Source organism: Capsicum annuum, chromosome 12 (assembly GCF_002878395.1).
Source record: "Capsicum annuum cultivar UCD-10X-F1 chromosome 12, UCD10Xv1.1, whole genome shotgun sequence".
Classification (NCBI taxonomy): Eukaryota; Viridiplantae; Streptophyta; class Magnoliopsida; order Solanales; family Solanaceae; genus Capsicum; species Capsicum annuum.
Window position 1 is genome coordinate 200,131,120 of NC_061122.1, and position 14,428 is coordinate 200,145,547.

General features: G+C 36.2%; 1 long non-coding RNA gene across 1 annotated transcript; it reads left to right on the forward strand.

The window, feature by feature from the left end:
- Window positions 1-352: 352 nt before the first annotated feature.
- On the forward strand, window positions 353-5,614 carry LOC124889413. The gene is made up of 2 exons (XR_007048387.1): window positions 353-1,017; window positions 5,335-5,614. It is a non-coding gene; the product is annotated as an uncharacterized LOC124889413 (long non-coding RNA).
- Window positions 5,615-14,428: the final 8,814 nt, after the last annotated feature.

The window sequence follows — 14,428 nt, forward strand, 5'->3', positions numbered from 1 at the left end:
TTTTATTAATATTTATTAAATTATTTTTTTCACGTAATTATGCACACTCATATTTTGCAAATATATTGTCTAGTTTTTCATTATTATTATTATTATTATTATTATTATTATTATTAAAATAGTAGCCTAATTCAAATTGATTTTCTTAATCTATTTAAATTCTGGCTAATTTGTGTTCAATCAATGTCAATCTTAGCCAAATTGATGACATTTTTAATTAAATTAACCTCTTTTTAATTAGTTTTAATCTCAGTCATTGATCTAAACTGATCCAACGACTGAGATTAATCTTTCACCCCTTTCCTTTTTTAACTCAAAACCCAAACCCTAATTCATTCAACCAAACAATAGCTGCAGCATCACCTCCTCTTTCCCTCTTCTCTCTCTCTCTAACCTCTCTCTACTCTCTCTCTTTCTCAAAAAGGAAGAGCTGACCAAGCTATCACCCATCGTCATCCACCATGGCTAGTGAGCGTACCAGCCACCAACGACGACCCTATCTCTATTTCTTTTTTCCACCAACAATCACCAGCCACCACTTCCCCATAGCCGACCACCCTTCTCTTCCTCTCTTTCTCTTTGAAAACCACTGGAAAACCCCATGCTCCGATGAGCAGTGTTTGCTGATGTTGGATCCCTTCACCATCTCCCTCCATCTATCTCTCTCAAGTTTCTTTTGTTTGTCATCTTTTTTACGGTACTAACCGTCGATGCCGATGCCCATAAGTTTTCTCTGTCTTTGACCCTCTATTGCTGCCGCCGGTGGACATCAACAGCTGCACCAGCAACTAATGTGCCACCAGCCTCCAAACCCTATCTCCACTGGAGAAGACAGTAAAACCAGTTGTCCTTCACACGCCAACAGCAATCAAGGGATTAGCCGCCGCCACTTCTTCATTCCCCTCTCCCCACCAGTTACCCACTGGAGACTCCCATCCCCCGCTCGCCGTCACTTCTCTGACCAATGGCAATGGAACTATTAAGTATGGCAGATTCACATAGGTGAATCCGTCTCAGGTTTGTTTTGCATGTTTAAGTTTTGCCTACAATCTCTACTACCTTTCTTTTGCTTTGTCATTGAAGGATTTTTCTTTTCTTTATTATGATGCGAGATTGGTGAGTTATGTTGCGATTTTGCTTACATCTCTTGGGATTTGGTGTATATTTGAACATCTATGCAATCATGCCAATTAGTATGAGCTTCTACTGACCTTATACTTTAACTGGGATTTTTTCAACTTCAAAGAACCCTCGGACCTTCTTTTGATGCTTATTCATGTCTTTATGAAGCCTTATAACTATGAAATGAAATATGGTTTGGTTGAGGGAATCGCTAGCATAATTACAATAGTTTTGATTCCTTTTTGTGGTTTGTGATTGTTTTGTTAACTTACCAAGTGTGTAGGTTCTAAGGCTAGGGATATAGATGGGTATAAGTTGTGGTACTCTGGTAGTGAGAGGCATAGGAATGACGTTGGTATCTTAGTAGACGAAAAGCTTAGAGGGCAGGTAGTGAAGGTTAAAAGGGTTAGTGATAGGGGGATGTCTATCAAATTAATTATTATGGGGTCTTCTGTGAACATCTATAGTGCGTACGCACCACAGGCGGTCTTGGACGAGAAGGAGAAGAAGAGATTTTGGGAGGTTTTAGATGATGTGGTAAGAGGTGTGCCTAGTTAGAGATAATTTTCATAGAAGGGGATTTTAATGGGCACATCGGGTCTCTGCTAATGGGTTATGATGATGTGCATGAAGGTTTTGGGTTCGGATATAGGAATGTTGAGAGAGATGCTCTTTTAGATTTTGTGAGGGCCTTTGGGTTAGTGGTAGTGAATTCCAGCTTTCCAAAGAAGGAGGAGCATCTGGTTACTTTTCATAGTAGGCTAGCCAAGACTCAAATTGACTTTTTTCTGCTTAGGAAAAGAGATAGAGCAATGTGTAAGGATTGTAAGGTTATCCCGAGTGAGAATTTTGTGACCCAGCATAGACTTCTAGTGATGGACTTGGGCATCAAGAAGGGCAAGAAGAGATGGGGTGGGGAGGGCCATCCTAGAGTTAGCAGGGATGGGGTTTAGGAGGATAGCAGGGATATGGATAGTATGTGGGATAGGGTTACGGCATACATTAAAGAGTTGGATAGACAGGTGTTGGGTGTCTCGAAGGGCTGGTCGGGCTGGTATCGAGGGGATTGGTGGTGGAATAAAGGTGGAGATGAAGAAGGCGGCTTATGTTAAGTTGGTGAAGAGTAAGGATGAAGAGGAAAAATGGGTTAGTAAGGAGGAGTATAATGTAGCTAAGAAGGAGGCTAAGTTAGCAGTTACAGATGCTAAGACAACAACTTTTAAGAGTTTGTATAAGGGGTTAGAGGAGAAAGGCGGGGAAAAGAGGTTGTTTAGGATTTCCAAGGCTAGGTAGCGAAAGGGTCGGAATCTGGATCAAGTGAAGTGCATTAAGGGGAAAAATGACAGAGTTTAGTGGAGGACGCCCTCATTAAGAAAAGATGGAATTCGTATTTTCATAAGCTCTTGAATGACAAGAGGGATAGAGATGTTGTGCTAGGGGAGTTGGAGCACACCGAGGAGTGTAGTTATTTCGGCTAGTATCGGTGTTTTAAAGTAGAGGAGGTCAGCGAGGCTATTCGCAAGATGCAAAGGGGCAGGGCGATGGGGCCCAATGAGATTCCGGTGGATTTTTGGAAGTTTTCTAGCATGGCTGGGGTGAGGTGGCTGACCAACCTGTTTAACAACATTTTCAAGTCCACAAAGATGCTTGAGGTGTGGAGATGGAGCACGATGATTCCATTATATAAGAACAAGGGTGACGTTCAGAGTTGCAACAACTACCAGGGTATTAAGTTATTGAGTCACATAATGAAGATTTGGGAGAGGGTGGTGGAGTAGAGGTTGAGAAATATTATGTCTATTTTAGAGAATCAATTTGGATTTATGCCTGGTCGCTCAAGGACTAAGGCAATTCACCTATTGCAGAGACTGGTAGAGCTGTATAGAGAGAGGAAGAGGGATTTTCACATGGTGTTTATTGACTTAGAAAAGACATATGACAAGGTCCCTAGAAAGGTTCTTTGGAGATGCTTAGAGGCGAGGGGGTTCCTATGGCGTACATTAGAGCGATTAAGGATATGTATGAGGGGGCGAAGACTCGAGTAAGGACGGTGGGAGAAGATTCTGAGCACTTCCCGATCTTGACAGGGTTGCATCAGGGATCAGCTCTTAGTCAGTTCTTATTTGCCGTGGTGATGGATGTGTTGACGCGGAATATATAAGGCCAGGTGTCTTGGTGTATGCTTTTTGCGGATGATGTCGTTTTGATTGATGAGTCACGGCAAGGTGTTAATGATAAGCCGGAGGTTTGGAAACAAACTCTGGAGTCCAAAGGTTTCAGATTGAGTAAGACCAAGATGGATTATTTGGAGTGCAAGTTTAGTGGCTCGAGGCAAGAGGAGGGGGTGGTGGTGAAGTTGGACTCTCATGCAGTTTGTAAGAGGGATAATTTTTAAGTATCTTAGTTTTACGATCCAGGTAATTGGAGAGGTTAATGAGGATATCTCGCACCGTATTGGGGCAGGTTGGATGAAATGGAGGCTCATTTCGGGGATTTTATGCGATAAGAAGGTGTCTCCCAAGCTTAAAGGCAAATTCTATAGAGTTGCAGTTCGGCCGGCTATATTGTATGGAGTAGAGTGTCGGCCAGCTAAAATTTTCCATACCCAAAAGTTGAAGGTGGCAGAAATGAGGATGTTGCGTTGGATGTGTGGTCTTACAAGGGCTGACAGGGTTAGGAATAAGATTATTCGGGAGAAGGTGGGAGTGGTATTGGTGGAAGAAAAAATGCTGGAAGTGAAGTTGAGATGGTTTTGTCATGTGATGAGGAGGGGCATGGATGCCCCAGTTCGTAGGTGTGAGAGACTAGCATTAGATGGTTTTAAGTGGGGTAGGGGTAGACCAAAGAAATACTGGAGAGAAGTGATTAGACCGTGACATGGAGCAGTTACATCTCACTGAGGAAATAATCCTGAATAGGAAGGTTTGGAGGGAAAATACTAGGATAGAGGGATAAGGTGGGGGATGAATCGTAGTCCATAGTTAGAAGGCTTTTGGTGTCTTTTGTTTGATAATGTACATTATTTTTTTGGATGTTGTATCTATGTTAGTTTTATCATGTTTCATGCTTTGAATATTTTTATATATTGTCCTATGTCTTGAGTCGGTCTCTCTACTTCTTTAGAGGTAGTGGTATGGACTGTGTATATTCTACCCTCCCCAGACCCCACTAGGTGGGAATATATTGGGTTTGTTGTTGTTGTAATGATCATCCTTTGATTATGGCATAACTTGTTTGATCGGACTGTTTTGGTGACCTTTTTTACACCCTTAATTGTGGTTTAATTTATATATTTAAATTTGAACCAAATTGAATATTATGTGATTAATGGATTATCCAGTTTCCTTCTATGGTAAAACCTTGACAATTTATTTTTCTTTAATCTGCTCCTTCCCTTTGTTGCTTATGTTATATGTCTCTCTAATAAAATAATTTCAGCATCTAATTATATTTGAATTTAAAGTTGATTGACAGTGATATTCTTGATCATGTTTCTTTTAAATTAATTGTTATATAGGTAAATGTTAATTGCTTGGTGTTCTATTTATATGCTCTCCTTTTAACTATTAACACATATTTTTTTACTTGCTCATTTATGGTAAATGTGTTGTTAATTGATTTAGTCTACCTAATTAAGGAGAATAAATTATTGATTGATTCTTTCAAGTATTTATTTTTCCTTTTATTTCTCTGACGAATTTTTACATGATTGATTGATTTGTTTATTTAGAGAAACAATCTCCTTAATTGACAGAGGAAAAATATTTCTTCCTTTTATCCTCTAGCCCCCTTTACTATATAAAAAACCCTCTTTCTCTTATTTTAAGGACATAACTGACAACTTACAACTTACAATACATATACTCCCGGATATGAAAAGCTTTAAGCAAACAAAAGTTTTACTTTATTTCTTGTATTAGTTGTACTTATTTTTCGGAGCATTGGTCTTGATTGATCTTTATTCTTCCGTGGGAATTCACTTGAACTTTGCTCTACCTAGTTTTCTTATTATTACTTATTATCGTCAACCGGTAAGTCCTTATCGCCGCACTTTCATTTATACTTAAGTGATGATAGAAAGCATGTCTATAGGAATTGCTCTGTATTTTGTTTGCTATGCCATTGCTTGGTTATTTTTATCCACGGACTCATGCCACAATTCTTTCGTTTGTCTCTTTGTATTTGCCATATTATATTTATTGTGTTTAACAGGTTGGGATTTGAAGAGTCGCCTGAGGGGTTTGGGAGGGACTACATTACTCCCTTCAAGTTTAGTTGTTTCTTTCTCTTTATATTGGCCTATAATGTTGTATAAACGATATTTTATTGTAATAATAATAATTGAAGACTGCATGGGGGCGGGAATTTACATGCTCTATGAATTCGTAGGCAACATAACTTAGATTTATGTATTTATGTGCTTTTATGTGCTTACGTGAATCACTCATTCAAATCCTTAGGATTAATAATAAATTTATTTACCACTTGGAAATCGCATCTTTAATAGACTTTCGACATGACAATTGTTTTGGGCATATTAATTCAAATTATGTAAAATTAACTTTCAGCTTTTTTTTATTTTGCTTTTCTATGTGTTTTCGACATAATAAATTTTTTAGCATATAAATATTAATTTCTAGCATGTTAATATCATTTTTTAGCATATAACAATAATTTTTAGCATGTTAAATTAACTTTCATCACATTAGAGTTATTTTTCAGCATATAAAAATTCATTTTTCAGCATATAATAATAATTTTTCAGCATATTCAAGCAGTTTTTAGCATCTAAAATAATGACTTTGGCATAATAAATGAGTTTTCAATACGTAAATGAATTTTCAGCTTATTGGACTAATTTCTAGCATATTGGTATATTTTTCAACACCTGAATGTTGACTTTAGTATGCTAGTGACGTTTTTTAACATGTTAATATATTTTAAATTTCGACATATTAATACATTTTTCAGCATATCGACATTGGATTTAAGCATATTAATATAATTTCAGTGTGATTAATTGAATTACGACATCTTAATTACTTTCAGCATGTTAACGGACTCTTCCACATTAAAAACGAATGTCATTGATTGTTTTCAACATGTAAACTTTTAATTTCCAACATTGTCATTGGGGCCCCATATCTTGCACAAATAACATCGAGAGATATAACTACGCATTTACTCTACTTTGACATGTTTTTTATTCATAACAAATTTACATTGTTTTAAAATGATTTACGCCGACGAGTGATCATGTAACATCTAGATATATTGCTTATAGGCTTAACTATCTATTACATAATAAATTAACATTTTATCCTTTCATGTTTGCTTATCTTTGACATGCTTTTTATTCTCAATGATTTTTTACAACATTGTTTAAATATTTTGATAATTACTTTTTAATAAATAATTGTGTGACACTTAGATATCATGCCTATAGGTTAATGACATAAAATAAGTTATTATTTATCGTTTTATGTCAATCACATTAATCAACTTCTTTAATAATCAAGAGTCTAACTTGGTACAACTATGTGCTACGTGACATCCTATTTGTTTCGCGCTTTGAGTATTAGGAAAACATAGCTTTGTCTAGACCACAAATTCAAATTAGTAAAGCCCAATGCCTCTTGGGCGATAAGTGGGACAATAGGTACTTTAAAGATGCTAGTTTTATTCTTTCTTTAGAACGTTCTAGGATTGACAACTAGCCTAGGTGGGGTGGGGCGGGTAGTCATTCGGAAGTGACGATCTCTAGAGACATTACACAATATTTGACATTGTTACTTGTTTAAGAATTCGGCCAGTGTGTTGGATAAGGATTAAACAAGTTGGAGTTCTGATTCGAATGAGACCAAAAATATTTCTTTGTATGATTTGACAAATTCTTTCTTTTCTTTACATTTACTTTACATGCTTGTTTGCTTGGGGTAGTTTAGGTCTTTAAAATTAATAAATATTTTGTTATAAATTATTTTTCCTTCTTTCTCCTCGCTTCTCTACTTTACATTATTTGTTATCCTTTTTATCACCACCTAGTCAATGATTAGAAATAATAAGACAACATATTTGTTTATTCGTTGCTTTATCACTTAGCTAACATTAAGTTAATAATAATTAAGTGGCCTTTATTTGATCATGTAGAATCTCCTCGTAAAATACGAATTTAGTCAGAAACCTCCTTTATGGACCGTGAAAGGTGCCTAACACCTTCCTTTCAAAGTAATTTGAACCCTTACCAGAATTTCTGGTGAACTAGGACTAAATAACAACATAGGTTCGTAGTTAGCCTAGATTGGTGCCCTAACGCACCTTAATACGTTAGGTGGCGACTCTTCACATTCTGCCTCAAAATAATTTCAAAAAGAGTATTCACGTCGAATCCCGCTTTTTGCTAAGAAAATAGAGCGCGACAGAATGACGACTCTGATAGGGATCTTAGGTTCTAACCATTACGAATTTGTGCTTTATGTGGGATTCTCTCTATTTATCTAAATTTTATTTTTGATATTTGTGTAATATTGTTTGTTTTTTGACATTACGATTTATTTTTCTACATGTCAACCTTTTCCACTTTCCCTTTATATGTTTTTATATGTCCCTTCATGTTTATCTCCTTTCCTTTTATATTTGATATGTGTTGTGTTATTTTTTTTGAATTTGTTATCATACTTTTGCTATGTGCTATGTGTTACTACTTTATATAACTGGCATTTCACTCATACTTTCCTCCACTTGAAACCCTCTTTATTTTCTCTTATGAACGATTGTGTGGTTGCATGAACGTTCTTTCTTAAGACACCCTTTGGAAAATGCCTTGTGGATCGGTCGATCAGCTACATATTTCTTTTATTAAGGAATATGTGTCCCATTCAACGTAGGATGCCTAGGCATCCTTGGCGCGTTGAATGTTAGTCTCATTCAAAGTCCAAAGGGGTTCACGACCCCAAAAGGACGCACAATTATTTGCTATGTGTTGCATTTCTATGTATGTATTACCTTTTTATTTCGTTGTTATCTTTGTCATTCCCTACTTTAAGTGTTTCACGCCTTAGAACTCTTTAATCTTAAAATTCTTATCGTGTTAGGACCCTACAATTATCCTCTTGACTCATCCGTTAGCATATTAATCATCTCTAGGCTCAACTTTTGCTTTGATAAAGAGCTTTAGTCTTATTCATAATCTTTATCATTTTAGGATATTCTCTTCTTAATACTTTCAATGCTTACAAACTATGTCCTATATGATTCTTTTGATACTATCGTACTCATGTTGTACTCTAGCTTTCACAACCTCTAAGTCACATAGAGCTCTCATAACGTCTATTCACTCCGAATGAGCCTAACTCATTATTTTCAAATGAGTAGAATATTTATTCTAGACTCCCGCGCGTGCTCTGTGTTCCTAATTATAAATCCTTTCTTATAAGGTTGACTAAAGTTGAACATTAGAAATGGCCAGTCAAATGATGCTTATCAATCTTGTCAATAGCGAAGCTGAGCATGAGAGTTTGGGGTTGCATCAAAATAAAGCTATTTCGAGCATCAGAATGTTAGGAAGAAGAATAGAGAGAATTAGGGGGAAAATGGTTGATCTTTGAGGTTCAGTTGAAATGCCACCAGGTTTTAGAGAGTCGTTATCTAAAACAGACGTTAGCACTCTCATCCACACCACGAAGTACCCTATACTGACAACTTCACCTATGTCTGATTGTGATACATATATGTCCCCAAGTTAGTTTTCAATTGCATTTCTAAGAGCACTTATTAGGTTGACAAATACGAGTGAGGATAAAGAGACAGAAGGACAGGTTACTAACCATGAAGCAGGATCATCTTAACAACCCAGAATGAATAAGTCATCCAAATCTAAGGAAGAAGACAAGGAGAGAATCGAGGGTTTGAAAATTCCATTATATGATGGTTCGGGCATTTCCATTTGAAGGATTACATTAAAAAGCTATCGGTTATAGGACAAAGTGATAGCCTGAAGACGAAACTCTTTGTTTGTTCACTTAAGGGTCCAGCATTGGTGTGGTACGCCAAAAATGGTACTAGCAAGTGGGTCTCTTGGGACTATCTGGCAACTGACTTTGTTAGGCGGTTCGACAATAAGCTAAAAAGGAAGCTCACAGTCGAGAAAAATTTGGTTAAGCCACAATCCAAGGATAAGGGAAAGATAATCATCAACGAGACATCCAAATCTCCAAATCCTGAAGTAAGTGTACCCCAACCTCAATTGATATGGTACCCAGCTCCAGAAACCATTCCAATATCCAATTATGTCCAAGCTTGTTATCCCAGATCCTTCACAAAATATCATCCTCAAACTGTTTACTACCCAAATTCATCCGCTTCTTCAAAAACAAACTACATTCCATTTTCTTATCAAGACGTACCCACGAATCAACAACCCATTCAATCCTCCAAACCTCAACATGATCCCCAGAAAAATTCACCAAAATAGTACATTCCTCTAGGTCAACCCATGGAATAATTGTACGAACGACTCAAAGATGTGGGCTACATCACACCCATTGATGTCGTGCCTTATGATACCAAGTCCAAGAGGTATTGCCCCAACCTAACGTGTGCCTACCATTCTGGGTGAAAGGACATCCTACTAAGGCGTGCTTTTCCTTGAAGATCAAGATCCAAAAGTTGATTAAAACCAAAGTGATAAACGTGACAAAGTCAAATTCTGATGCTACTTGATTTTCTAAGCTTGACTGGCACTTGTTGACATTGGTGAAGAAGATATCATGCTGATTCTCTACTCCAGACTCCCGAACATTTGAAATTCCTTCAAGTTTTACAATTTGTAGTTTTGTTTTACGTTTTCCTTGCTTATGTAATGTGAACTACGGTCGACCTGATTCCCCTATATAAAGGATACGTAGGCGCTCATTTAATGAGTTCGGTCTCATCATAATAAAATCTTCTTTTTCCCCATTTTGTCATTTTCTATATATAGTTGGATGAATCAACAATGTGATGTTTTGAATCAACAAACCTGATGTTCAATAAAAGTCGACCTTGTTCATTTCCTATCTTTCTTATCTTCCTTACAATCATACTTGCAAATTCGACAGTATGTTATATCACTATCAAGTTTCATGCGTTAGGAGCTCAAATCTTTATGCCTAAAACGTTTATTAAGGCTTAGTATTCCTTAAAGAATAACTTTTATTTTGTATTTATTATGTGTTGAACTTATGCATTGCTTGGTAATTTTTTCCTTACTTATTTTATTTTAAGGTTGTCTAGCATTTGAACATCGAACTGAAGTGGTGATCTGCAATATGACAAATATGCTCAATATCTGAAAAGTTTTCAGTTCTCCTTCTCATCGCCCAAGGCAAAACACTATGACTCTTTATCCTCCCCTTACCCACACACCTTCTCAACAATTTTATTTCGCACGTGACACTTCTAAAAGTGAAAGGATCAATTTAGATGAACGTTGGTAAAGGCTTTGTGACTAAGAGAGAAGGATGAATGAGAAACTGCGTTTTAGGGGTATCTATGACTTAAGGTATGAGAAAGGTATAAGAAATTATGTATACATTCGAGGTTTGAGTTACCTCCAGGGTACAAAGTTCCAAATTTCGATGTATCCGATGGGCATGGGGACCCAATCACACATCTGAAGGACTATTAAGGTAGATTAATTAGCATAGGACACAATAAGTCTCTCCTAATGAGATTGTTTATTTAGAGTTTGTCAGGAATGACACTCACATTGTTCGCCCAACAAGACTTCAACAAATGGCATAATTGGGAAGAATTGGTTTAAGATTTTGTGAGGCAATACAAGCTTAACATCAATACTAGTCCTACAATACGGGAATTACTCGAAATGAAGAGAGTGGCCCATTAATCTTTTGAGGAATATACAACTCAATAGAGGTTAGAGGCTTCTAAAATACATCCTTCTGTACCTGAGGAGGAATTGGTCCAAATTTCCTCAAGACACTAGATGAAATTTACTTTCAGAAAATGTTCTTTCTGGTCAGTCACAGCTTTGAGAGTCCAATTTCGATTGGAAAGAAATTAGAATATGAAATGGAGAATCCATCCAAGGGAAAGAGAGAGGATTCATCGCCCTCCATACCTCAAATGCAAGGCTATCGATGTAATAAAGAGACCCATGTTGTTCAATCCTACTCTGTACAACACGATACAAGACATTCTCGAAAGAAGCATAAAGTGCATCACATGAATTGACGTTCCTATTTCACGTCATTATTTTACCCGTCTTACAGCTAGTAATATTTTCTCGTTTTCTCTACATTTCTTTGTACTTATGAACTATTGTGACCTGACTTCCATTTGGATACGTAGGCAGTCCACTTTGGGTTCGATCGTAATCTAATAAAATATTTTATTTCCCTCTCTTTCAGATACACTTCCAAAGTGTCGAGCTACTAAGCCCAACTCCTGAGCATATTAAGGGTAGATTATAATTGAGGCTACGATATTCAAATGTAGGAAAATCCTTTCTCTTGGAGTAATATTTTCTTTGAGTGGTATAGGAATATCAGGCTCTATCCATTATAGAACATTTTATTTTTTCAAATTAACATGTTTATTCTTTCCCTATATGTCACCTTTACTAACTTGACTCTATTTTTTTTTTCTTTCTTTTTTTTCTCTATCACCCCAAGGATTGATTCGTGCATTCTCTCGCCCATCTCATCAATTGAAAAAGCCTTAGTCTTCTTCTCTTAAAGCTTAGTCACCAAGACAAGGAAATGGACGATAACAACGATGCTAAAAATGAGCATAATGAGATGATCTTACAAATGGAACAAAGGATTCTTCAATTACAAGGGGAATTGTCACAAGCCCGTAACTTGTCTAATCTACCCCTTACTTTGAATGCTCCTCTCAAACCATAAGTTGAGGGTTCACTGCTATCAAATCTCATGCCACATTCACGAGCCATCCTTTACTATCACTTCCTATCTCACAACCCCCAAACAATCTAAGTCACATATATACCCCCAAACAATCCAAGTCACATATATACCCTTCCTAAAAATAGCCAATCTCCACATTCTTGCCCACCATAATACAACACATGCCTGGCTCCACTAAATTCGCAAACAACATCATATGTCCATAATATACCGCCTACTTTTACCTCAAATATGCCTCATTTTCATGATCAAAGAAGCCATAGTTTAGATCCAAATTATGTCACCCCATTCACCCACCATCAATATAAATATAAACCTCCAGAAAAAGATGCCCTTATTCAATCTGTGGTTGAGTGGTTGGAACAACTTGAATATAGCAAGGGGTTGAAAGGGCTAAGTTATGAGGACCTGTGCGTGCACCTTGATGTTGAACTGTCAGAGGGGTACAAACCTCCTAAATTTAAATTGTACAATGGGACTGGAGATTTGAAAGTCCATTTGAAATTATACTATGGCAGATTAGTAGGAGTTAGAAAAAACGAGCAGATTCTTATGAAGCTATTTATGAGGAGTCTCACTGGCGATGATTTATCATGGTATATCAAACAAGATACAAGAAAATGGTTAAAATGGACCGACATGGCCTCTGATTTCATAGAAAGATTTGGGTTTAATGTTGAGAATGCACATGATTGGTTCTACATTCAGAAGTTAAAGAAGGAACCTACAAAATAATTTCAAGAATATGAAATGAGATAATACACATGAAGCTTTTAAAGTGCGCCCTCCTTTAGATAAAAATCAAATGAAGAAATTTTTCATGCGTGCCCAAGAGCCACAGTATTATGAAAAGATGATGCTTATAGATATCGAAAGCTTACTGACATCATTAAATTGGGTGAGAGAATTGAAGAATGCATTAAAAATGGCATGATAATAAATTTGGAGGGCTGTAAGAGACTAAGACTTCACAGGCTGATGAGAACAATGACATGAAGGATGTAAATGTTGTCTTGACTACGCAAGATCCTAAAACCCTTCCAATTTACCAAACACCACTTCCTCTACTTCAATACCAAACACCCATATATCAAGCACCCTCATATCCATTTTTCGCGACGACATACTATAACCCCATACTATCTTATAATCCTACTAACACTCTTGCACAACCTGCATACTTCCAAATACCTCTGACTACTTTCCAGGAATCATTAACTTATCAAAATCCACCAATAATTCTATGACCCAATCATTCGTTAGACCTCGAGCCAAGCTTTAGAAAAATCAGTCAAGACAGTACACTCCTTTAGCGGAGCCTATAGACCACAGTACACTCCTTTAGCGAAGCCTATAGACCAACTTTATGATTTTGGGCCATAATAAGGGATCCGGTGTTTTTTATTTTATTTTGGATTGATTTGGCCCAATACATGTAATCTTATTTTAGTTTGATTGATTAATAAAATCCTTATTAATTAAAAAAAAAAAACTATAAACCAACTTTATGAGAGATAAAGGGTTGATGGCTACATTACCCCAATTCCTGCAATTGCAATGTATACATGTGCAAAATAGATTGATCATTTCAAAGTATGTGCTTATCATTCAGGTATAACAAGTCACACCACAAAGGAATGTCATGCTTTAAAGGACAAAATTCAAGCGTTGATTGATACCAAAGTGATAAATGTGACGGGGTCATATCTTGACATTGATTAAGCGCCGGCATCTACGTGACATTAATGAAGGGATACCACATCGTTTTCTCATTTCAGGCTCTCAAGCACTTGGATTACGATAATCTTCACAATATGAATTTCTCCTATATATTAGAACAACGTTTGACCTGATTCCCGTTTAAGAGGGATACGTAGGCGCTCCTATGGAGTTCGGTTTTATCATAATGAAATTTTCGTATTTTCCTGAAGCATGTAACTGGTGTTGACACCTAATTTTGTTCCACCTTTCTTTCAAGTATTTCTTCGCGCTTCGAAATAATTTTATAATTTAAAAAAAAATGCATGTATGTTACTTATATAATTAGGAGTTTATGCAAATCTTGCCAACATTTGTATTTTAAATTAAAAAAAATCATCGACAAAATTATTATTATTATTATTATTATTAATCACCATTACTATTTATTATTATTTTTATTATATTTCAAATTATCGTCGTGTTTCCTATAAACTTGCACAAAAGACATTATATTTACTTTATTTTTTATTTAAATGAAGAAATATTTTTGTGGTTTTATATTTTATAAACACTATCGTTCGACTCCGACATTTGTCACACAACTTTGTTCAAATGCTTATATTTTAATATCAAATAATTATTTTATTATTATTATTATTATTATTATTATTATTATT